This window comes from Callithrix jacchus, chromosome 1 (genome assembly GCF_049354715.1).
Source record: "Callithrix jacchus isolate 240 chromosome 1, calJac240_pri, whole genome shotgun sequence".
NCBI classification, from domain to species: domain Eukaryota; kingdom Metazoa; phylum Chordata; class Mammalia; order Primates; family Cebidae; genus Callithrix; species Callithrix jacchus.
Window position 1 is genome coordinate 88943583 of NC_133502.1, and position 24154 is coordinate 88967736.

Genomic DNA, 24154 nt, shown 5'->3' on the forward strand with positions numbered 1-24154 from the left:
CCACCTGCTCCGAGCTGGCTTCGAGGAGAAGTGGGAGTAGCCGGCCACCCACGGCCCATGCTGGAGGCTAGAGTCTGCCATATCGGCTCGGCTCGGCTCGACTCGCTGTTGCGGTTGTTGGCACTGACGGAGACTACAGCGCAGCTAGAAAGGTAAGATGGGGGGATAGGTTCACCATCTTGGCCCGCACAGCCTTAGGCATGAGGGACGACTTGGGAGTGACCTGCCATGGGCAGTAGGCACTATCCAGGGTGTCACTGCTGGTATTGCGGGGGCTGGTGGGGGCGTTATTTGAGGCGCCACAGCCCGCGTAGGCGAGAAGATTGGGGGCCCTTTCCTGGGGTGTGCTGCCCATTGCTGGGGGCTTGGATGGGGCCTGTCCCAAGTGGTACTGCCAGCAGCAGTGGGGCTCCTATTTGAGATCCTGCAATGGCTCCTCACTGCTCTCAGGATAAATGTGTACTTTTTATTCTGACCAACATAATCTGGTTCTGTCCAACTTTGTGTTGTGTCTCTGTGCTCCTTGCTCACTATACTCCATCCGCCCTAATATTCCAGCTTCTTAAACATGCTAAGTTCACTCCTGTTCAGAACCTTTGCACAGTCTAGCCCCTCTGTCTGGAATTTTCTTGACCTGATGATCTCCTTATCATCTTTAGGTTTCAGCTTCAATATTACTTTTATACAGGGGCCTTCCATAAAAATCCCATCCAAAATACATCCTTGACATTATTTTTGATTTCATCACCTCTGTTTCTTTCATAGCATATATTGCAATTAATATTTTTGAACTTGTTTGTGTTGGTTCCCTTCCTTACTCAGTTGTGATCTTCACTAGCGCAGTGGCTCTGTGTCTCTTTGCCATTCTGTCCTGGGCTTTTAGCAAACTATCTTGCACATAGTAGGTATTCCAGAGTTACTTGTTCAATAAATGAACCACTTAATTCAAATTCCTCATAATAAAATGGGAAATTAAGTCTGTTGAGGTGAAGTGTTTTACTCAGTGCAACATGAAGACTTAATGACTGGATGCATCCCTTTCTGTCAGGCATTGGATTTAGTTGTACAATGATGGAAAGGTAGTGGAAATAGTTTCCTGAGCCTCTCATCCAGGTATTGGATGAGACTAGCTACATACATGTTTTTAAGTTACATGCTTGATTTAGGAAGGTGAAATGTTATGACTCTGTAGTTGGAATTTAATCAACTTCTGTCAGCCTGTTTCTGAATGTGGGGACTGTGGGCTTCCCTGCAATCACACATTCCTGATGACTCGACTTATGAGAATCACATAAACCAAGAAGGAACTTCTCTACTAAAGTTTATAATCTTTTAAAAGGATCATTCAACATGGTCAGTCTGTAAGAGAATAATTCTTGATAAACGACTGAGGGACCACTGCCTTTTCTATTCCATTTTCCTGTCTGGAACCTCCTGCAGGGATCCTTCCTGACAAGGACAGAAATTGTTCTCAAGAGATAGCCTACAACACAACCAAAGCCTATGGCTAACCTGGAATAGCTGTAGGGACAGAGGAAGACACTGAGGTAATGCTTGTTGCAATTCAGCCTTGCATTTATATTTCTCACCTGCACAGCACCTTGGCACATGGTATTTGCTCAGTGTTACAGTCACTGTTGGTTCTCCTCCCTTTAAAGATTCCTTTCATGGGGCCAGGGTGCCTGTTGGCCGCTGCTGTGAGCATTGGTTGCTCACAGTTCAGACTTGTCCCTCTTGTTGACCTAGAAAGCTGCGTCATCTAGAAATGTTTGGGAGGTACGTTTCTTGCCATGCCTGCACTTAACTAAGGGCAACCCCCAGCCAATGACTGACAAATATGTAGATAAAAACATCTGGGCTTGTTGAGAAAGTGGGACAATTGGGGTGCTATTCATGCTGCAAAATTCCCTGTGGAAGCAGAAAAAGTGTAGACATTGGCTTAACCTGCATCTTCCTCTAGGTTTTTTTCCTGTTCTATCCTCCCATCACTTCCTTACAGATTTTACCTGCAAGCATGTCCTCAATCAGTCATTTGCACAATATTCCCTGTCTCAGACTCTGTCTCTAGGGAACCTGACCTAGAAAGCTTAGAAGTTGGGAGCAGTTGTAAATGATATAGTTGAGAGATTATCTTAATGGCTCAAACTGCTAATATCCCTGGAACCATATTTCAGGGTACCAGTGACAGTCCCTGGGAATGAGATGTACCTATAAAGTTCCTGCTTTCAATTTCAGCCTGATCCATCCCAATTGTAAAAGATTGTCACTATGTATTACTTAGCAACACCTCAGTCTCTAGGGCTGAAGTGAAGACAGAATGGTCTTTTTGTTACCCAAAAAGGGTCCTTATCCAGATCCCCCCGCATCCAAGAGAGGGTTTTTGGACCTTGTGCAAGAAAGATTTGAGGAGAGGCCATAGAGTAAGATGAAAGCAAGTTTATTAAGAAAGCAAAGGAATAAAAGAATGGTTACCCCACAGCAGAGCAGTGGCATGGACTGCTTGATGAATTATAGTTATTTCTTGATTATATGCTAAACTCTTGATTATTCATGAGTTTTCTGGAAAAGAAGTGGGCAATTCTTGGAACTAAGGGTTCCTCCCTTTTAGACCACATAGGGTAACTTCCTGAGGTTGGGTTGCCATGGCATTTGTAAACTGTCATGGCACTGGTATGGGTGTCTTTTAGCATGCTAATCCATTGTAATTAGCATATAATGAACAGTGAGGATGACCAGAGGTCACTTTCATCACAGTATTGGTTTTGCCAGGTTTTGGCTGGCTTCTTTACTACAGCCTTTTATCAGCAAGGTCTTTGTGACTTGTATCTTGTGGTGACCTCCTGTCTCATCATGTGACTTAGAATGCCTAACCTCCTAGGAGTACAGTCCAGTAGGTCTCAGCCTCATTTTACCCAGCCCCTTTTCAAGATGGAGTCACTCTGCTTCAAATACCTTTGACATTTGAATACTAAGTCATTCCCCTGTCAGTTAATTACAGACTAAATGACAGTGTTAAGGGCTTGAGACTGTAGCGTGACTCACCCCATCTTGGCTGCTGGACCTATCTGCCCTCTCTGCCCGCTCTCGAGAGCTGTCGAGTTGAGGCAAAAAAAATGGCTAAGCTACTGAGGCAAAAAACAGAATGCAGAGTAAGGGCCTGCGGTTTATGAGGACATTGTGCTGACTGCTTCATATCCCCTTTAGTCTCTGTGTAAGCAATAGGCTTGCTGCAATTGAGATGCCTGAGAGGGGCAAAAGACCCCTACCCATATTTTCTCAGGAGCTGAGCCTTTGCTCTACCACCTGATAGAAAGCATAATTAACAAGCCACCTTAAGGGCACCATTGTTTGCTTGCACTGTGTATCTTTGAAAAACATATATTAACTCTTAGACTGCTTTGTAAGCTATTATCACAAGCCCCCTTGAAACTGCTTTGTGAGCTGTTATCACAAGCCCCTGATAACTATTTTTGCGTGATTTCTGTTCCCTTTTCTGTTTGCCCCCTTTTTCTGCTGAGCTAAAGTAAATGCTGAGCTAAAGTAAATGTAACAAGAAAGGTATAAAAGCTGTCACCTACAGAAATAAAGTTGCTGCTTGACTTCAGGTCTTGCGGCCCTCCAGACCCCACTTTTCTATTTTCTTCTTTTTTCCGCACGCTCTCTCCCTCAGGTTGAACGAGACATCTATGTTGGTGGTCTTGGGGACTCCCGCAGGCCGGTAGCCCCCCTGGCAGACGTGCCAGACCCCGACAACTAAGCACCCTCGACAATCCTATTTCATCCATCCCAAAATAAGTTCTTCTTGTAAAAAAAACAAAAAACATGGCAGTGTTCATTTGCACACTGCCTCTTCAATTCTTCTGGTGTTTCCATCTTCTTCTGGGACTAGACCAATTTATTCTCATCTTTTGTTATACTAGTCTAGGAAAATTTTGTCCTAGAAATTCTGATTTAACCCAGAAGAACTTGACGAAGCAGGTATGCTCTTAGAGAGTATGGTGACTAAACATTAGCACTGCTTGAGCTGTCCTGGAAGCAGATTCTGAGTGGAAATTAATGCACATGAAATTTAAGGAGTCCTATGGCGATTGGCAGTTGTGGAAAGGAAGAAAAGAAAGTGAGATTGGGCAGAGGGAGAATTGAACTGCAATGCAGTTACAATAGAAGCCTCAGCCAACCCATGGGGAGCTTTGATGTTGGAATGGTCCTTCAGAATTGTCCTGGACGCACCATCATGATAATTGTTCATCAGACACGGGCTGCCCCAGGAATGAGGTGATCTGGAATGTGGAGGCTTTTTTTAATAGAAGCAATCTTGTGGGGAGAGAACAGCTGAGAGCTGTCTTCCTGCAGCACTCCCAGCAGTGACAGACTAGTTCTTTCATTCCTAAAGAGAAATATGGGTGGTATAGGGACACTTAACAGTCGCTTCTGTGCTTAGGAAGTTCTGAGACAGACAGAGGCCTGGTCTGCTGCTCTAAGATTTACTTTATGTGGTCTCTTTGAGGACACACTTGACCCAAAGCCTGTCTTCAAGAATGTAACTGGAAAACTCATACAAGTGGGTAAGTTGCTGGCTCTGGCTGTTTTTAGGTTTTCATAGTTGTGTGGGGCTGGATTTGAGCATGGGCTTATTTCTATGGTGGCACCTAGGTGCTGGTCCAAGAAGAAAATAGAGTTGTTTGAAGTCCTGGGTGTTCTATTCGAGGATGGTTTTTCTGTGACATAAGATTATGAATTCTACTCCTGGGATCATATGATTTATATATAGCTAGGAGTTGGGCTGGCTGTGTGTCTTTGACTACATATCTATTAAAAGAAAGCCCTGGGCAAAAATGTCTGTGGTTTGTGTGTGTGTTTGAATTACACATCTATCATACATGCATCTATTTCTAGTGACTGCTACATACGACTAGAAGAAAGGCTTATCTCTTACCTAATGCTCTAATATCTGTTTATTATATAATTTCTCTTACCTAATGCTGAAGAGGCAATGGTGGGTAGGCCTCATGAAGGGTTTGTTATAGAGATAACTTCCCTATCTATAGAGGTATTGTGTTATCTAGCTTCTAACTCTGGGAATATCTGGCAAGAAAGACATAAATATTGAGTTGCAGGGAAATGTTTAGTGTGTAAGGAGTAACTAGCTGACGTGTATATAGGTGTTGTAGATTAGCTCATTGTTTGGCAAATATTTACTCTTTCTCCCTACTACCTCCATGGGAGGAGTGTATTTCCCTACTTTGCTGATCCGGATTTGGGATTGTGATTTGCTTCAGCTAATGGATTATACAGGAAGTGACAGTGTGTGAGTTCTGATTCCAGGTCTTAAGATGCTTCGCATGTGTCCACATGAACCTCTGGAAGGCTTTAACTTCTTTTGATATGAGCAGCTGTCTCTCTAGCAAAGGGTCTAGAATGACCACTTGTGGAATAGAGCTATTCCAGCTGACTTGCAGCCTAAAGCAAAGTGTATTAGTCTTTCTCACACTGCTAAAAAGAAATACCTGAGACTGGGCAATTTATAAAGAAAAGAGGTTTTATTGAGTCTTGGTTTCATAGGCTGTACAGGAGGGATGGCTGGGGAGTCCTCAGGAAACTTACAATCATGGCAGAAGGTGACGGGGAAGCAGGCACATCTTCACACGGCCAGAGCAGGAGAGCGGAAAGGTGCTACACCCTCTTAAACAACAAGATCTCATGAGAACTCTTATCATGAGAACAGCACTAGGGGGGTGGTGCTAAACTATTAGAAACTGCCCCCATGATCTGATGGTCTCACATCAGGCCCCACCTCTAACATTGGGGATTACAGTTGAACATGAGATTTGGGTGGGGACACAGATCCAAACCATATCACAGAGTCTTAAGATGTAGTCACTGAGTTCTAGGTTGGCTTGTTACTCAGCATTATTGTGACAGTTGCTGATTGATATAAAAAGTGTGTTTCATCTTATGTGTAAATTTCTTTTTCCCGGAGCTTGTGCTTATACATTAAGTTTGCTTGCTTTGATGGTTGCAAGTTGGATGAAACTTTAAAAAAAAACACAAAATATGATAATCAAAACTTTGGTTTAATCAGAGTAGTGAGTTTGTGATGAGAAAGGATGGCTGCCAGCTGAGGACAGGATAGAGGACTATGTGTAAGGTTACAGAAGAGCTACAAACTAGACGACTGAGCAACTGGGCATGTATCACAAGGAAGGTGGGGCAGTTCTCCCATTGCTAGGGATTGCATCTGTTATTTGAATTAGGTAAGTGGCCTAGTTGGACATACACAGTTGAGGAAGAGCCCTATAATGGTTTCTGGTGTAAGGGGAAGAGAGGAGTATGGATTTGCTGCTGCCGTGTGAAGTTGATGGTCTACTGTTCTAAAATGTCTTGTGGGAAGGAAGGGAGCTGAGTTTCCTTTAGGGGTGGTTGGATTCACCTGCTTCGTGAGGCACTGTATGGCTGACTCACTCGACAAGCTTAAACCAACAGAATGACATATTTTCTGTGATGTCGACATTTTCCCTGGACCAAAGAGACCAGCAGAGGAAGAGTGGTCTGGGCGGACGGTGAACTCTGACCACATAACAACTCTGCCTTTTTTCTTCAGATTGTGTGTTCTGGCCTTTTAGTGTGGACACATCAGGATTTTAGGAAACACATTCAGAATTCAGTCACAGACAAAAATCCCTCTTCATAGTCCTTTTGGCTGCTGCTGATCTCCTCGCTTTAGCGGAGAACCAATGACAGATTGCCAAGCCAGTACTGTAGTACTTTGTGAGGTTGAACTAAAATGTGAAAAAATCAACCGATGTTTATGGAATGACTCATATGTCCTGGGGTAGTTGTTTTAAGTGGCTTACTTCATTTGCTCCTCATACAATAACACTATGAGGTAAGTATTATTTTAACCATTTTACAGATGAAGAAGCTGAAACCCACAGTTAATCAACTTCCGGTCACACAGCGAATTGGCAGAACTGTCTTTTTGATCCAGGTCTTTGGGTTCTCAATCCAGTCTTCTTTCCATTATGCCTGGAACTTTCCTGAAATTTAATTTTTGGGGTAGGAGATACAATTTTATAGAGAGATGGTGGTTGGCTCTGTTAGATACAAATTGTGGGAATATAAGGGAAAGAAGGCAGTTCCGACTGTCTCATGGAGTGGAAAAAAGACATCCTTGCAGCCCTTGTCAGGAGGATAGGTTAAGAAAATGTGGACTTTTCTGTCGGCCTCAAGCTTTCTCTAGAGCCTTGAACCTGTATTATAATAGATATTTGCAGCAGGCAGAAAGAGGGCAGGAGTTTCCTTTATCCTTGTAGCCTTTTTCTACTACCTGGTTATGGCAGCGAGAAGACTCCGGATCGCTGGACAAGGGGGACTTCTGTTGGATGAGAACCTCTAATACTGCAGAAGCCAATCTAACCCTGAGTGTGCATCTGTTTTCTATTGGTACCTTTGTCAGTCTCGAAGCTGAGAAGGAGGAATGAGCAGAATGAAAATTAGAACGGGCTTTTAACAACTCTGCTGTGTGATTGTGGCAAGTTACTTAGCATTTATCAACTTTGCCTTTCTGTATTGAGAGATTAGATGATATTATTGCTTCTTCTGTGTAACAGCAAAAAATATATTTTTAAATTTTATTATACTTTAAGTTCTGAGATACATGTGCAGAATGTGCAGGTTTGTTACATGGTTATACATGTGCCATGGTGGCTTGCTGCACCCATCAAACCATCATCTACATTAGGAATTTCTCCTAATGCTATCCCTCCCCATCCTCCCACCCCCTGCTATCCCTCACCTAGCACCCCACCCCTGACAGGTCCTGGTGTGTGATGTTTCCCTTCCTGTGTCCATGTGTTCTCATTGTTCAACTCCCACGTACGAGCGAGAACATGCGGTGTTCGGTTTTCTGTTTTTTTTGTGTTAGTTGGAGCAAAAATAATTTTTAAAAATAATATATGACATGGAATCTTAAGATGTAATATAGATTAAATTCTTCTGGATGAAGCAAGGATTGGATTAGATGCCTGATATGGGCTGAATGTTTGTGTCCACCCAAAATTCTAGTGTTAAAACCTAATTATGTGACAGTATGAGGTGGAGCCTTTGGGAGGCGATTAGGTCATGAGAGCATCTCATGCTTGAGATTAGTGCCTTATAAAGGAGGCCTCGAAGAGATCCCCTTCTACCATGTCAAGACACAGCAAGAAGGTACCATCTTTGAACCAGAAAGTGGGTCCTAACCCAACAGCAAATCTATTGGTGCCTTGATCTTTGACGTCCTAGCCTCTAGAACTATGAGAGAGAAACATGTATTGTCTATAAGCCACCCAGTTTATGGTGTTTTGTTACAACAGTGTGAAGGGAATAAGACAGACCCAAACTGAGGGGACTGTCTGGAAGTCACTGTGTCATGTTTGAGAAACCAGGGGCTTTGTGGGCCAGATTTAAAACTGCTGTTCTGGGTATGTCTTGGGTCTTTTTCAGAATTAATAGCGTGGCATTACAGAACATGGTGGTCTGCATTGCCTTCTAACTGTCCCCCAGGTGTTCATTTCTTGGATGTTTCCAAATCTTCCAGCTTTGGGAGGCATCCTTTGTTATGTATTTATATTTTCTTTGAATTGTCAAATGAACTGGCTCAAGCTTCTACCCACAGGCTTTGTACTACCCTCTCCATCCATGTCTGAGAATTCTTGAGGGCTGTCCATATCTCTCAGTCATATGTTGCTCCAGTTTTCTGCTTCTACTAACCACACATTTCCTCTTTTGCAGTTGTCTCTTTCTTCTGCCTATATCAGCTCAACATAAACAGCAGCTGCCTTTGATTCTTCTCCAAGAACCACTCATATATGGCTGCATGAGCCTTGCTTTTACTGAGAGTTGGCAATAACGGAGGGTTGTGGGGGTGGTCACACTGCCTTATAGCGCAGCAGGTAATTCCAAATGGACTTTTAGCCATCCCTGTTTTATGTAGTCTCATAGCCATAGCTAGCACTGAAATTTTCTTGCTTTTTTTTTTCAAGGTCACACCCTCTGGGCCTTTATTCACCAGGACCTTCTGGAACCCTCCATGACCCACACAAGGCATGCTACAGTAGTCTGGAGCTCAGCCACCTACAGTCTCTGGGGGTTAGTGGGTGTTGGACTTGGGGCCTGTTTTCTGAGTCTTATTTCTGAGCCAATCCCAAATTAGGGAAAGGTGCTAGATTAACCACCTCCCTCTCTGCTTTCAGGCTTTAGACGACGAGGCAGTCGCTGGGGAAGTGCTTATGCTCTTGGATGCTCCTGTAGCTTCAGAGGGTTTGGCCTCAGAAACAGGTAGTGTTACTGGGCTGCATTTCCCACTGGCTGCCATCCCTCTCCCACTGGTACTGCCTCTGCTCCTGCTTGCCTTGTTCTCACAAGGGCAGGTCCATCCCCTCCACACGGTTCAGCACCAGTGCCTTTGCCAGGGAGTCTCCATCTTGCTGGAGCTGGAGCTCCCTGAGGACGATGTATGTGGAGCCCACGTAGGCTTGAAAGGGCTTCACCAACTTGGTGCAAACAACCTGGTGTGGATCAGATCCATGCTGAGCCATCAGCGTCACTCTGGACTGACCATATCGTAGAGGCACAACCTGCCAAATGTTCTCAGTGTGCTCCCATCAGGAACTTGGCTTGTATTGACTTTCCAGGGGAAGGAATAGGTCCCAAGTTTGGGCAGCATCACTGGCTCCTTCTCTGCCCCCTCTGCCTGGGTTGCTGTCAGTAAGGTGCCAAGGGTAAAATTTCTTCATAGAAAAGACTTCCTTCTAGGCTGTTGGGTTTCCTCATTGTACTTCCTTAGATCTTCTCTCTTTCCTTCTGAGACCATTCACTTCTCAGCTTCCTGTGCATCTTCCAATTCTTTCCATTTTTTAGTCATAAAAAGGCATTTATTCTCATTCTTATACCGTCTTCTAGACTACCACCATTGTTCTGCCTAAATGGCTCATCAAGGTATGTTGCTTAACAAAAGATAATTCTGTTCTTACAAGAAATTCTGCCAAGATCTTTTAAAATAATATTGTCCCTCCTTTCTAAAGGTTAGTCATGGAACTATTAATACAGGAGGTATTTCTTGATTTAGCTATAAAATAGGTGGTTTTTTTCCCCCAAGCCTTAGTATTTATCCAGAGAAATAAGATACCTTTATACTGAAGATGGATAATTTCGATATTTGTGATTGTTCTGGAATTTTAAACTTTTATTATCTTTATACAAAAAGGAGAAAAAAAACAGTAAAGGATACCCATGTTCTTATCACCTGTTGAACAACTTTCAACTCATGGCAAATCCTGTTTTAATTAACTCCCTGCTACTACTCACAGATGGATCATTTTGAAGTAAATCCAGGACATTGAATCATTTCATTCATAATTTTAGTATGTATCTCTAAAAGGTAAACCCTCTGTTAAGACAACATAATCATGTTACCATTGTCATAAGATTGATAAAATTTCCTTAATATCATCGAACAGCTAATTGGTGGTCAAATTCCCCAGATTGGCTAGAAATCTTTTTTTTAAATGATTGTTCAAATCAAGATTAGAATAAAGTTTTTCTATTGGAATTGATTTGTATGTTTCTTAATTCTCTTTTAATTTACAGGCTCTCTCTTCCTCACTCATTTTTTTACTTTACAATTTTTTTAGTTGAAAAACTTGGGTCATTGGTTCTGCAGAATTTTTACATTCTTGATTTTGCCTCCTGAAACTGTCATGTAGTGAGATTCTCATTCCCCTACCTATTTATTAGAAACTGAGTGATCTACAAGCTTCTCTGTATAGGTGGTAGTAACTACTTTCCGAAGGAGACATATGTCTGGTTTTCTCTCTTTTGGTGATGTTAGGAGCCAATAATGATCATTTCCTGCATTCATTATTTTATCAGGGTTTGCAAAAATGATGATAATATAATTCAGTAATTCCTTCATGAGTCATAAACTGGAATGTTTCTGTAAGGCAATATGCTATCCCTCATTAACTATTTGCCTATCCTCAAGTATAGTTGGTATAGGAAAGGCAAGGGATTGTGTGATGCTTTCTTTCCATTCATCAGCTTTCAAAATATGGAATTAATTCCCTAACACTCTCCAAAGGTAGCCAGTGAGTATTTATTTTAGAATCATAACAATCTAATGCATTTAAACATATATAATGTGTTTTTAATCCATTGCAGTTGTTATTATTATTTTTTGATACAGGATCTCACTGTGTTGCCTAGGCTGGAGTCAAGTAATCCTCTTTCTTGCCTAAGTTTCCTGAGTAGCTAGGACTACCATGCCTGGTTATTTAAAAACATTTTATATTATTATTATTATTATTTTTGGTAGAGTTGGGATCTTACTGTGTAATTGGCCTCAAGGGATCCTCCCACCTTAGCCTTCCAAAGGGCTGGGATTAAAGGTGTGAGTCACCATGCTTAACCCATTGCAGTGATTATTAATATTAAATGTTCACATTGTTTCATCCTTGCCAGTGTAATGCTTTTCAAATGGGCTACTGGACCATTTTGATAATTGTGATAGCATATGATAGTTTTCTTGCTTTCTAGTTTGGCAAAATGTTCCAGGTTCATCTCATGGCAGAGGCCTAGAATGGGCCATTTCTTCAACTATATCTGGTTCCTTTTGGTTGGAAAAGGTATTTAGAAACCACAATCTGAGTGTTAAGTGCTCACTGCTACTGGAATGGTGATTATTTCTAAGACTTTTCAATGGAAAGAGCTAGGAAATGTATTTGTGTATTTTTTAATGAGAAAATACATCTTAAGTTTATACTGGTATTTCAAATTGATATTTAGATTTGCCAAGTTTTTATTTGATTTAAAAATTTCTTGTTTCTCTTTGCTGAAAATCTTGTATCCTAGTGATATATGTATCATTGGGGGTTATATATATATATAATTTTTAGCCTATATATTTAAATATTTGTGAGTATATAGTAGGTGTATACATATATGTATGTATATATATAGTTTTTTGACACAGAGTCTTGCTTTGTTGCCCAAGCTAGAGTACAGTGGTGGAATCTCTGCTCACTGCAACCTCTGTCTCTTGGTTTCAAGCATGATTCTCCTGCCTCAGCCTCCTGAGTAGCTAGGACTACAGGTGCATGCCACCATGCCTGGCTAATTTTTGCAGAGATGGGATTTCACTGTGTTGGCCAGGCTGGTCTTGGCAACTCCTGGCCTCAAGTGATCCACCCACCTTGGCCTCCCAAAGTGCTGGGATTACAGGCATGAGCCACTATGCCTGCCTGTAGGTATATATATTTATAGGTATATATATATATATACATATATTTGTAGGTATATATATTTAAAACATCTAATATAGATGTTTTAATACAGGCATGCAATGTGGAATATGCACATCATGGAGAATGGGGTATCCCTCCCCTCAAGCATTTATCCCCTAGTGATATTAACATGATTATTTCTTAGTTTGATCTCATAAATAATATTTTCAGAATATTAAATTTAATATTACAATGTAATGACTTGTGTTACTTCATTTGGGCTGTTAGACCAAAATACCATAAACTAGGTAGATTATAAGCAACAGAAATTTATTTATCACAGTTTTGGAAGCTGGGAAGTCAAGACACTGGCAGACTTGATGTCTGGTGAGGGCCCACTTCCTGGTTCATAGACTGTGCCTCTCATTGTGTCCTTAAATGATGGAAAGGGCAAAGATATTGCCTTAGCCTCTTTTGTAAGGACACGAATCCCATTCACTAGAGTGGAGCCATGATCATTTCCTAAGGTCCCACCTTTTAATACCATCACATTGAGGTTTAGATTTCAGAACGTGAGTTTTGGGAGACACAAAGATTCAGACCCTAGAATTACTGAAAATAGTTTGCAAGAAGTTCTTTTTGTCCTTCAGGTATATTCCTCTAAGAATGTGTGGTCTGAGTTTTATGCTTTAAAATTACTTGAAATAATTGTTTTCTCTATGTTAATGTTACCACTTTAGTACAAAATCTAGGTTAATTTATTTTATCTTTCTTTAAGTTTTTAGAAGTTTTTTGCTTAAAATTTATTCTGTTATCTTATAAAACACATACAGCATTCCAAAATCAAATAAGTCCAGCATCTATCTCACCCCTTTTACCCTGTTTGTACCCTACCTCCCCACATTGCTTTGTTTTAAAAGGGGTGTGTGTGTGTGTGTGTGTGTGTGTGTGTACGTACTTATATTCTCTTTCTTCCTTGGATAAGTGGCATCATCCCATGGATAGTTTTCTCCATTTTGCTTTTCTCATTTAACAGTACTTTTAGAGACATCTTCATAGTGATAAAGAAAGATACTCTCTATTCCGTTTACAGCTACACGGTATGACATGATACTACATTGTATGAATGTACTTATATTTATTTAGCTAGTTTCCTATTTATGAATATGGGGTCATTTTTATTTTTTTGTTATTACAGATTGTGCTGCAATAGCTGTACAAATACGATTTTTAATATTTTCTGATTAACAATAATGAAGCTAGTGTGTTGTTTGGATATATTTCTAGAAGTTGATTTGCTGGGTTAAGGGTAAATATATATGAAATCCTGATGGATATTGCTTTTTTTTTGTTATTATACTTTAAGTTGTTGGGTACATATGCAGAACATGGAGGTTTGTTATACAGTTAGACATGTGCCATGGTGGTTTGCTGCATCCATCATTCTGTGATATACATTAGGTATTTCTCCTAATGCTGTCCCTGCCCTATCCCCCCACCCCCTGCTATTCCTCATCTACTCCTCCATCCCCCACAACAGGCCCCGGTGTGTGACGTTACCCTCCCTGTGTCCATGTGTTCTCATTGTTCAACACCCACTTATGAGTGAGAACATGCAGTGTTTGGTTTTCTGTTTGTGTGTCAGTTTGCTGAGAATGATGGTTTTCAGCTTTATCCATGTCCCTGCAAAAGACATGAACTCATCCTTTTTTATGGCTGCATAGTATCTCATGGTGTATATGTGCCACACTTTCTTTATCCAGTCTATCATTAATGGGCATTTGGTTGTTTTTTTCCTTGCTGTTGTGAATGGTGCCACAATAAACATACATGTGCATGTGTCTTTATAACAGAATGATTTGTAATCCTTCGGTTGTATATCCAGTAATGGGATTGCTGGGTCAAATAGTATTTCTATTTCTAGATCCTTGAGGAATTTCTACACTGTCTACAATGGTTGAACTAGTTTTCACTCCCACCAATAGTGTAAAAGTTTTCCTATTTCTCCACATCCTCCCCAGCATTTGTTGTCTCCAGATTTTTTAATGATCACCATTCTAACTGGCATGAGATGGTATCTTAATGTGGTTTTGATTTGCATTTCTCAAATGACCAAGGATGATGAGCTTTTTTTCATATGTTTGTTGGCTGCATAAACGTCTTCTTTTGCAAAGTGTCTGTTCATATCCTTTGCCCACTTTTCGATGGGGTTGATTTTTTCTTGTAAATTTGTTTAAGTTCTTTATAGATCCTGGTTATTAGCCTTCTGTCAGATGGGTAGCTTGCAGAAATATTTTCCCATTCTGTTGGTTGTTTGTTCACTCTAATGATTGTCTCTTTTGCTGTACAGAAGCTCTGGAGTTTAATTAGATCCCATTTGTTTATTTTGGCTTTTGCTGCCATTGCTTTTGGTGTCTTAGTCATGAAGTCCTTGCCTACGCCTATGTCCTGAATGGTATTGCCTAGGTTTTCTTCTAGGGTTTTCATGGTGTTAGGTCTTATGTTTAAATCTTTAATCCATCTTGAGTTAATTTTTGTATAAGGTGTAAGGAAGGAATCCAGTTTCAGCTTTCTGCATGTGGCTAGTCCGTTTTCCCAACACCATTTATGAAATAGGGAATCCTTTCCCCATGGCTTGTTTTTGTCAGGTTCGTCAAAGATCAGATGGTTGTATATGTGTGGTATTGTCTCCGAGGCCTCTGTTCTGTTTCATTGGTCTATATCTCTGTTTTGGTACCAGTGCCATGCTGTTTTGAAGTCACATAGTGTAATGCCTCCAGCTTTGTTGTTTTTTTTTTTTTTTTGAGATGGAGTTTTGCTCATGTTACCCAGGCTGGAGTGCAATGGTGCAATCTCAGCTCGCCGCAACCTCTGCCTCCTGAGTTCAGGCAATTCTCCTGCCTCAGCCTCCCGAGTAGCTGGGATTACAGGCACGCGCCACTAAGCCCAGCTAATTTTTTGTATTTTTAGTAGAGAAGGGGTTTCATCATGTTGACCAAGAGGGTCTCGATCTCTTGACCTCATGATCCACCCGCCTTGGCCTCCCAAAGTGCTGGGATTACAGGCGTGAGCCGCTGCGCCCGGCCCAATCCTGGTTCTGTCACGTACTCGCTGAAGGACCTTGGCAAAGTAATTGACTCTCTGTGAATCTCTCTTAAAGCCATTCAGCTAACTAGGATTTAGTTACCTATTTTTAAAAAATTAACTATGTAGGCCAGCCACAGTGGCTCATGCCTGCAATCCCAGGACTTTGGGAGGCCGAAGCAGGTGGATCACTTGAGGTTGAGAGTTCGAGACCAGCCTGACCAACATGGAGAAACCCCATCTCTATTAAAAATATAAAATTAGTCGGGCGCAGTGGCTCACGCCTGTAATCCCAACACTTTAGGAGGCAGAGGTGGGTGGATCACAAGGTCAGACATTCAAGACCAGCCTGGCCAACATGGTGAAACCCCACCTCTACTGAAAATACAAAAAAAAAAAAACAATTAGCCAGGCGTGGTGGCAAGCATCTGTAATCCCAGCTACTTGGGAGGCTGAGGCAGGGGAATCGCATGAACCCGGCAGGTGGAGGTTGCAATGAGCCCTGATCGTGCCACTGCACTCCAGCCTGGGCAACAGAGAAAGACTCCATCTCAAAAACAAACAAACAGACAAAAAACAAAATTAGCCAGGCATGGTGGTGCATGCCTGTAATCCCAGCTACTCAGGAGGCTGAGGCAGGAGAATTGCTTGAACCTGGGAGGTGGAGGTTGCAGTGAGCTAAGCTCATGCCATTGCACTCTAGCCTGGGCAACAAGACTGAGACTCCATCTCAAAAAAAAAAAAAAAAAAAAAAGCTAACCATGTAGGCAGACAGTCTATACATTTGAATATTCATTAAAGCATAATGGGGACACAAATTGTCCAAATTCTTCTTTCTCTTCAACAAATCTTTATTAAAATGTATCATATGTCAGGTCTTATACTAGTTATGAAGAGACAAAGATGAAAAAGATATCTCAAGAAATATTGAAAAAGTTTCCATAAATATTATTATCAAACCAGGAAAATAATATGTAGTGTGTCAGCTTGCTGTCATTTAAATTAAACCTTGCATGGACCTCATAATTCTCAAATTTCTCTTGAGTTCCTTCATTTGGTGTTTGGTTTGTAAAGCACTTGAATACCATTTCAAAACTACCATTCTAAACGTGGCTTTGCAGTTCTAATAGGAAACTATACAGAAGTCCTTAAGTGTGACGATTCCAACTTGCTATTATTTTATGCAACACTCTTAAAGAGCGTAAGGTGAATCAGTGTCCCTCCCGGTGAAGAGGTCTGGCTTTATATCAGACAAGCTTGAGTTCTCATTCTCACCCACTTACTGCTTGCATGGTCTTGGTAAAGCTCCTTAAACTGTTAATGCCTCAGTTCTCTCATCTGTAAATTAAGGTAATGAAAGCACCTAAATTAAAGAGTTTTTATGAGTTTATGTGAAATTTGAGATGTAAAGCATTTAACTCATAAAAGCTCAATAAATTATTGACAATTGTAAATAGATACAAAATCTTCAAATATAATCAGCCCTTGGGACTTATGGAGGATTGGTTCTAGGACCTCCCTTGGATATCAAAATCCAAAGTTGTTGTTTGGACAATGGTTACATTAAAAGCTCAGATTTCACCGCTACATAATACATTCATGTAACAAAATTGTACTTGCTGTATCTCTTAAATCTGTACAAAAAAAAAATCAGAGGATGCTCAAGTCTCTGATACAAAATGGTACAGTGTTTGCATATAACCTATGTGCATCCTTCTGTATGCTTTAATTTATACTACCTAATACACTGTAAATGCTATGTAAATAGTTGTTATACTGTGTTGTTCAGGGAATAGTGACAAGAAAAGTCTGTACATATTCAGGGCAGACATCATTTTAAAAAATATTTTTATTGCAGTTGATTGAATCCATGAATGCAGAATCCACAGACAATAGCAGGCTGATGGTACTTATGTTTTTTCAAATTCAGAAATATTCTATTTACCTTTAATCTATTTTATTTGTTTTGCTTTGTTCTCAATGCTGAAGTTTTCACCACTTTTCTCAGGGAGAACTGAGTTGTTTTTGTTCCTTTATTATTGAAAGACAGAAGCTAAATAGTGTGGTCTGGAGTAGCCTCACATAGCAAATTGTTCCTGGACTGTCTCTGTCACATTGAGATTGCAGGATCTTATCTGTGCAAAGATTCAATCTTTCTCTCTTCCTTCCTTCCTTCCTTCCTTCCTTTCTTTCTTTCTTTCTTTCTTTCTTTCTTTCTTTCTTTCTTTCTTTCTTTCTTTCTTTTTTTTTTTAAGATGGAGTCTTGCTCTGTCATCCAGGCTGGAGTGCAGTGGCATGATCTTGGCTTACTGCAGCCTCCGCCTCCCGGGTTAAAGCAGTTCTCCTGCCTCAGACTCCTGAGTAGCTGAGACTTCAGGTGCATGCCACCACCCCAGGTTAATTTTTGTATTTTTAGTAGAGATGGGGTTTTGCCATATTGACCAGACTGGTCTCCAACTCCTAACCTCATGATCCGCCCACCTTGGCCTCCCAAAGTGTTGGGATTACAGGCGTGAGCCATTGTGCCCATCCCAAGATTCAAAGCTAAGTTGCAGGAAAATCATGCAGAAAAGACACAAGGTTATGACATGCTTTAACATTTTTAAAGAGTATACTTTATTATCTGCAAAAGTGCAAAAATTCCAAAATATTTCTCGATCTCTTGACCTCGTGATCCACCCGCCTCGGCCTCCCAAAGTGGTGGGATTACAGGTGTGAGCCACCGCGCCCGGCTTTTTTTTTTTTTTTGACACAGATTCGCTCTTGTTTACCTAGGCTGGAGTGCAATGGCGCAGTCTCGGTTTACCGCAACCTCCGCCTCCTGGGTTCAGGCAATTCTCCTGCCTCAGCCTCCTGACCAGCTAGGAGTACAGGCACGCGCCACTATGCCCAGCTAATTTTTTGTATTTTTAGTAGAGACGGCGTTTCCCCATGTTGACCAGGATGGTCTCCATCTCTGGACATCGTGATTCACCCGCCTCGGCCTCTCAAAGTGCTGGGATTACAGGTGTGAGCCACCGCGCCCGGCTTTTTTTTTTTTTTTTTAAGACCGAGTTTCGCTCTTGTTTACCCAGGCTGGTGTGCAATGGTGCGATGTCGGCTCACTGCACCCTCCGCCTCCTGGGTTCAGGCAAATTTGTCTCAGCCTCCTGAGGAGCTGGGATTACAGGCACGCGCCACTATGCCCAGCTAGTTGTTAGTATTTTTAGTAGAGATGGGGTTTCACCATGTTGACCAGGATGGTCTCCATCTCTTGACCTCGTGATCCACCCGCCTCGGCCTCCCAAAGTGGTGGGATTACAGGCGTGAGCCACCGCTCCTGGCTTTTTTTTTTTTTTTTTTTACACAGCGTTTCACTGTTGTTTACCAGGCTGGAGTGCAATGGCACGATCTTGGGTCACAGCAACCCCCGACTCCTGGGTTCAGGCAATTCTCCTGCCTCAGCGTCCTGAGCAGCTGGGAGTACAGGCATGCGCCTCTATGCCCAGCTAATTTTTTGTATTTTTAGTAGAGACGGGGTTTTAGCATGTTGAGCAGATTGGTCTCCATCTCTTGACCTCCTGATCCACCCGCCTCGGCCTCCCAAAGTGCTGAGATTATAGGCATGAGCCACAGTGCCTGTCCTTTATGATACATCTTTCTAACCTATTAGTGTTTTTGAATTGGAAGTGTGTTGCTTGTAGGCAGCATATATGTGGGTAATGTTTTTTTAAAATCCATTCTGCCCATCTTGGTGTTTTGATTTGCCTTTTTACCCACTTACATTTAATTTGCTTACCAATGTGATATGCTTTACTTCCACCATTTTGTTACTTCTTTTCTGAATGCTATAATTATGTCTTTTTAAAAATTTTCTATTTCTGCCCTTGTGTGCATTAGATAGTTCTTAGTACAATTTTTAAATTCCCTTATCATTTGTTTTTATATATTTTCTGGGGTTATTTTCTTAGTGGCTGTATCTGAAATTAAATCTTTAAAAATCTAGTTTGAATTAATACTAAATTTTGGTAGTAAACAAAAAATTTTCTCCAAAATATCTTGCTTCTCTTCCCTCTCTTTTGAACTATTAGTGGTATAGACATTATATCTTATGTGCTATTAATCCATCAACACAGCCTTATGATTAGAGCTTAATGCAGTAGTCTTTTAAAACAAATAAGCAAGGAAAAGAATTACAAAAAATATTTTTATACTGTCTTTCATAGTTCCTACTTAGTTACCTTTACTGGTCCTCTTTTATTTATTTCTTTGTGTGAATAAAATTCCTATCCAGTGGTCTTTTATTTCATCTTGAATGACTCTTGACTGTTTCTTATAGGGTAGTCTGTTAATGATAGATTTTCTCATTTTTTAAATTTAATTTTTATGTAAAATTGATGTAATAATTTTGCATTTTTATGTCACAGTCTGATGTTTCAGTGCATGTATGCATTTTATAATAATCAAATTGGGGTAACTACCATGTCCATCACGTTAAACATTTATTATTTCATTGTGGTGACAACATTCAAAAACTTCTCTTCTAGCTATTGTAAAATAGACATTACATTGTTGCTCACCAGAACTTACTCTTTGTAACTGTAACTTTGTACCCATTGACCAACATCCTCCAATACTCCCTCTCCTTCTCTTGCCCAACCTCTAGTAGCCACTATTCTACTCTCTACTTCTATGATCAGCCTTTTTAGGTTGTCCTTCATTTCTGAAGGAGAGCTTAGCTGGATATTGAATTCTATTTTTTTTTTTGAGATGGAGTCTTGCTCTGTCACCTAGGCTGGAGTGCAGTGACTTGATCTTGGTTCACTGCAACCTCCACCTCCCACTTTCAAGTGATTCTCCTGCCTCAGACTCCTGAGCAGCTGGGATTACAGGTGCCCACCACCATGCCCGGTTAATTTTTGTATTTTTAGTAGAGATGGAGTTTCAACATTTTGGCCAGGCTGATCTGGAGCTCCTAACTTCAGGTGATCCACCTGCCTTGGCTTCCCAAAGTGTTAGGATTACAGGTGTGCACTACCACACCCAGCCTGGATATTGAATATTGAATATTTGATTGAAATTTCAATAGTTGTGTTGTCTCCCTGGGTTCTGATGAGAAGTCAGCTCTTAACATTATTGAAGGTCTCTTTTATGAGATAAACTGCTTCTCTTGCTGCTTTTAAGATTCTGTCTTTCAACAATCTGTGATGTGCCTGGTTGTGGATATCTTAGAGTTTATCCAACTTGGAGTTCTTTGAGTTTCTCAAATGTGTAAATTAATATTTTTATCAAATTTGGTAAGTTTTTAGTTATGTTTTCTTCAAGTATTTTTTGGACTCCTAGTATGTATGTGTTGATATTCTTGATAGTGCCCCACAGGTCTCTTTGGCTCTGTTCATTTTTCTTCATTCTTTTTTCTTTGCAGACTGGATAATCTCTATTGACCTGCCTTCCAGTTCACTGATTCTTTCTTCTGCCAGCTCAAGTCTGTTGTTGAGTCTTTCTGGTGGATTTCACTTGTTGCATTTTAAACTCCAGAATTTCTGTTTGATGCTTTTAATTATCTTATTGCTATTCTCTATTTAGGAAGATAAAGTAATTGTAATTTAAAATTCTTTAGAGATTATTTTCTTTAGTTTCTTTGAACATATTGATAGCATCTTATTTAAAGTCTTCATTGTGTGGCTGGTTATCTCAGTTTAGCATGTGGTGCTGATATAGTGTTTGTTAAGTCCAAAATCTTGGCCCCTTAGGGACATTTTCTGTTGGCTACCTTTCCCCCCCATTTTGTACAGGTGGCATATTTTCTTGTTTCCTGACATATCTTGTAATTTGCTGTTAAAAACTGGACAATTCAGATAGCGAATCCCGATACCCTTCAAAGCTTGTTGTTGCTGCTGTTTTTTCTTTTTCATTGGTTGGTTGGTGGTGTTTTCCTTGTTACTGTTAGTTTAGCAGCTTTCCTTTACTAGTTCTCTGGTTTCTGTATTTCCTGTAATGTGTGACCGCTGAGTTATCTGCTAATTTTTAAAGTTTTATATTTGTATATTTTTGAGAGAGTCTTGTTCAGTTGCCCAGGCTGGAATGCAGTGGCCTGATCTTGGCTCACTGCAGCCTCCTGGGTTCAGGTGTTTCTCCTGCCTCAGCCTCCTGAGTAGCTGGGATTACAGGTGCCCACCAGCTAATTTTTGTATTTTTCTTAGAGATGGGGTTTCACCATGTTGGCCAGGCTGGTCTTGAACTCCTGATCTCAAGTGATCTGCCTGCCTCGGCCTCCCAAAATGCTTGAATTACAGGTGTGAGCCACTGTGCCCAGCTTCTTTTTATTTTTAAATTCTGGACTCTGTGGGGTCACATTGCAGCCAGTATAATTGTATGGTTAGCCAGTAAATAATCAGATTTCCTTTCCATACATGCCTTGCCTGTGTTTCTGACACCTTTCGTTGAGGGGATCTGTATGAGACGGCATGCTGTCCAGCTTTAGGGAGTTTGTAAGATGGCATTAGCTTTCATTTCCTGATTACACAGGGTCAGAGGGTCACATCATCACACAGATAAGAGTGACTACGCTTGTCCTCTGTTTTCCCAGGTCTTTTCTGGGCATGCGTACAGCCTCTTCCCTTCCCTGGGAATGTGTCAGAGCTTTTGAAGTTCCCTAGGTCCTCCAATTCTTCAGGATTTCCTTTTAAATTCAGTGTCAGGCTCATGTTGACTGCAGTTGTAGTCAGCTCTAGGCAGCTGAGGTTGCCAGCAGTTTGTTGTTGTTTTCATAATGCCCCAAGGGTGTCTGCCATCTGCCACCTTCCCGACCCCTCCACTGCCAGCTGAGCTCTGAGGCAAATCTAGAGGTTTCCCAGAGAGCTACAAGTCCAGACAAAATGTTGGCTCTGTTATGGGGCGAGGGCTTTTCACAGAGCTCCAAGAGTGGAGAGGCTGTTCGTGGTCTGAGAGGTTGGTGGCCTTGACTATTTTGTCACGTAGCTGGGGAGGGAGGGGCAGTGGGAGTAGCCCGGGTTAACCGGTCACAGACCCACCTTCTTGTCAAGGTTCAGCAGCTTCCCTTGCATAGACAGTTTTCACGTCATATTTTCATTGGTGTCAGCAGAGAGCAAGTTCATCCTGGATATCACGCTACCACTCTGGAAGTGGATTCTCTAGTATACTGCCTGTGTGTTTGTTTGTGCATTTATTTATCTTGAGACAGAGTCTTGCTCTATTGCCCAGGCTGGAGTGCAGTGGCATGATCATGGCTCACTGCAGCCTCAACCTCCTGTCCTCAAGCAAGCCTCTCACCTCAGCCTCTGGAGTGTCAGGGATCACAAGTGCACACCACACCTGACATTTTTTTTTTTTTTGTAGAAACAGGGTCTCCCCGTGTTACCTAGGCTAGTCTTGAACTCGTGGGCTCAAGTGATCCTCCCTAAGTGCTGGGGTTATAAGCATGAGTCTCTGGTGCCAGCCATATTGCCTTTTGAGTCTGGCTTCTTTCACTTAGTGAAATGTATTGGAGATGCTTCTGTTGTCCGTATCTTGTTGTATCCGTTGACTCTTTCTATGGTTGAGTAGCATTTGGTAGAGTTTTAAAGTTATAGGAGTTTCTTTGGAGCTATAAAGATATATATGCACATTTAAAAGGGGCTATTGTCAGAGAGATTGTGGAACCTTGGGCCTGCCAGAGTTCCTGGAGAATTTCAGGGCTTTTCAGGTTTGAAGGCAGTGGAGCAGGTCAGTGTTCTCTAGTGCTGTGGAGGAAGAGGGACCTGTGCTCTGCAGCAGATCTCAAGCGCCACAAGCTGTGTCCCAGGGGCTCTGAACCATGACATTGTCATCTGCCTCTGGTGTAGCAGGCACCTTCCCACATCTGGAGCAGATAGGAGTCCTGGCCCCAGCCTTCAGACTGAGCCAAAGCGCAGAGATTCCTTGTACAAAATGAACATGATGATGCCTGGTCACCCAAGTATTTGTTTACTCATCAGATATTTTTCGAGTGCCTAGTGCATTGTGGGCTCTGTTCCGGGGCGTGACAGGCGACCATCACCTAGACTCTGCCAGTGTAGAGTTTGCATTCTGTTGCAAAGACAGACAGTGAACCAGATGTATGTGCACACACACACACAGTGGTCCGGAAAGAAATACAGCAAGGAAGACAGCAGTCTGAGAGTAGGGCTGAGTAGTCTTCAGGTTGTCCAGGGAGGCCTTGTGTAGGAGCTAACACTGAAATGGGAGCCTGAAACAAAGTGAGGGGCAAACCATATGCACAGGGACCCTGAAACAAGTGAGGTGGCGAGCCACATGCACATACAGGGAAGCATTTTCCAGGCAGAGGGAAGAACAAATGCAAACTGCAGGAGAGGAGCTGGAATTGGAGCTGAGGGAGGGAGAGAGCAGGAGTAAGGGCCGGCCCAGGAGGAAACGGGGTGTGTGTGTGTGTGGGTGTGTGTGTGTGTGCGCGTGCCCAAGTGTGTAGGGCTAGTGAAGGGAGCTAGCTTCCACTCTGAGCAAATGGGAAGATGCTGGAGAGTACTGAGTACAGGAGCCTGCCTCCCTCCCTCACTCCTTCCCTTCCTTCCTTCCTTCCTTCCTTTGTCCACCTAATGAACAACTTGCATGCTGCTCTTCAGGTGCTGAGGAGTGGCATTGAGCACACAGGTAGAATCTCTTGCCCCCACAAAGGGGAGACAGAAACATAAACAGTCAGTAGTCTCATGGAAGGCATTAAGAGTAAAAGTTAAGCAAGTTGGGAGTGGTTAAGTTAGGACTGCGTGTGTACATGTGGAGGGAAGTCTTTGACATTTTGAGAAGGGCCAGGGAGGGCCTTGCTCAAGGATGTA

At 41.8% G+C, this 24154-nt stretch overlaps 1 pseudogene; it reads right to left on the reverse strand.

Annotated features, from left to right (window-relative positions):
• Positions 1-9308: 9308 nt before the first annotated feature.
• Positions 9309-9706, reverse strand: LOC118145558 (CST complex subunit TEN1 pseudogene; annotated as a pseudogene).
• Between the last annotated feature and the right edge of the window lie 14448 nt (positions 9707-24154).